The sequence below is a fragment of the Triticum aestivum genome, chromosome 4D (genome assembly GCF_018294505.1).
Source record: "Triticum aestivum cultivar Chinese Spring chromosome 4D, IWGSC CS RefSeq v2.1, whole genome shotgun sequence".
NCBI lineage: Eukaryota > Viridiplantae > Streptophyta > Magnoliopsida > Poales > Poaceae > Triticum > Triticum aestivum.
The window spans coordinates 10,632,791-10,633,168 of NC_057805.1; positions in this window are offsets into that span (position 1 = coordinate 10,632,791).

Below are 378 nucleotides of genomic sequence, written 5' to 3' on the forward strand. Positions count from 1 at the left end.
GCGGCGGCGGCTCCGCGGGGGGGAACCGCCGGCGGCGGCGCGAAAACCCTAGTGAAAGGATCGATATAGTTGACTAGAGGGGGGGGGGTTGAATAGGCAACTAACAATTTTTAGCTTTTCTTTACCAATTTAAACTTTGCATCAAAGTAGGTTGTCTAGATATGCAACTAAGTGAGCAACCTATATGATGCAATGACAACAAGCACACAAGCAAGCAAGGGATTTAACACAAGCTTGCGAGAGTAAAGGAACGAGATAACCAAGAGTGGAGTCGGTGAAGACGAGGATGTGTTACCGAAGTTCCTTCCTTTTGAGGGGAAGTACGTCTCTGTTGGAGCGGTGTGGAGGCACAATGCTCCCCAAGAAGCCACTAGGGCC